We start from the raw sequence: 1548 nt of genomic DNA on the forward strand, positions 1-1548 counted from the left end.
CTGTCCTCCACATGGTCACGGTCCCCGTAAATGTCCCGCCCCTCCCACTTACTGTGGCGCGCCGCGCGCATGGAAATGTGACGTTAGGAAATAGGAATGGTACAACACCAGTTGCCTTTATCCCGCCGCTTTCTGGTGTCACGTGGTTGGCTACAGCGAATTCCTATTGGGAGCAAGTAGAGGAGGTGCAACTTATTATTGGAAGAGGGGCGGAGCGAGAAGCTTGATTGGCTGATCTCTTCGGCTCTTGTAGTGGTGCTTTGCTGCATATCTGCTCTGCAGGAAAAGAGTAGTTACTTACCTGTAACAGGTGTTCTCCGAAGACAGCAGGCTGCATATTCTCACAAGTGGGTGACGCCACGTCGGCCCCGGAGGATTTTAAAGCAAAATCTCTTTACGGCGTTCCGTCGCGCGAGCGATCGTACTGCGCATGTGCGCACACCTCTTCCCGCTCGCCGTGCGGACACGCCCCTCAGTTAAATCCAAAAGATGGAGGAGACAACTCCAAAAGGGGAAGGTGGGAGGGTTTGTGAGAATATGCAGCCTGCTGTCTTCGGAGAACACCTGTTACAGGTAAGTAACTACTCTTTCTCCAAAGACAAGCAGGCTGATATTCTCACAAGTGGGGTATCCCTAGCTTCCAGGCTTACACAACAAACAGTGGTCAATTGAGTCTCGCAACGGCGAGGCCAGAATAAAATTGACCTGAAAAGAAGAAATATCTAAATGAGTGTAGCCTGGAACAGAACAAAAATGGGCTTAGGAGGGTTGGAGTTGGATTCTAAACCCCAAAGAAGTTCTGCAGCCCCGACTGCCCAAACCGACTGACGAGTCGGCTATTGCTGAAGGCAGTAGTAAGATGAAAAAGTGTGGACTGATGACCACACCGCAGCTTTGCAGATCTCTTCAATAGTGACTGATCTTAGATGAGCCACCGACTTAGCCATGGCTCTAATTTTGTGAGCCGTGACATGGCCTTCTAGAGTCAGTCCAGCTTGGACAAAAATGAAGGAGATGCACTCTGCTATCCAAGAAGAAATTATGCAGTTTCCGACAGCAACTGGCATTAAAAGAAATAAACAACTGGGCGGACCGTCCGAGGGAGCTCGTCTGCTCCACGCAAAAAGTGCGGAGCCTGCTTTCGCCAGGGCTTGTAAGATGAGGGAGAAAGAATGTTGGTAAGACAACTGACTGGATCAGCTGGTACTCTGATACCAGCGCCAGTAAGAACTTTGTCTGCATGCAGAGAACTACTCTGTTAAGATGAGAAGTAAGGTAAGGCGCTTGAGCTACTAGAGACCGAAGCTCACCGACCTTACGAGTTGAAGGAACAGCCACTAAGGAAAACGACCTTCCAGGTCCAATACTTCAGATGGCAGGAATCCAGTGGCCCGAATTGAGCTTGCAGCAGCTGGATAAAAACGACATTGGGACCCCAAGATACTGGATAAGGAGTGATAGGAACTCTGACCGAAGCATAAGAGCCAACTGTCAAATTTATTGTGGGTGGTAAGCCCAACAGAAATAATCTCCCCTAGACACATACAA

Source organism: Microcaecilia unicolor, unplaced genomic scaffold (assembly GCF_901765095.1).
Source record: "Microcaecilia unicolor unplaced genomic scaffold, aMicUni1.1, whole genome shotgun sequence".
NCBI classification, from domain to species: Eukaryota; Metazoa; Chordata; class Amphibia; order Gymnophiona; family Siphonopidae; genus Microcaecilia; species Microcaecilia unicolor.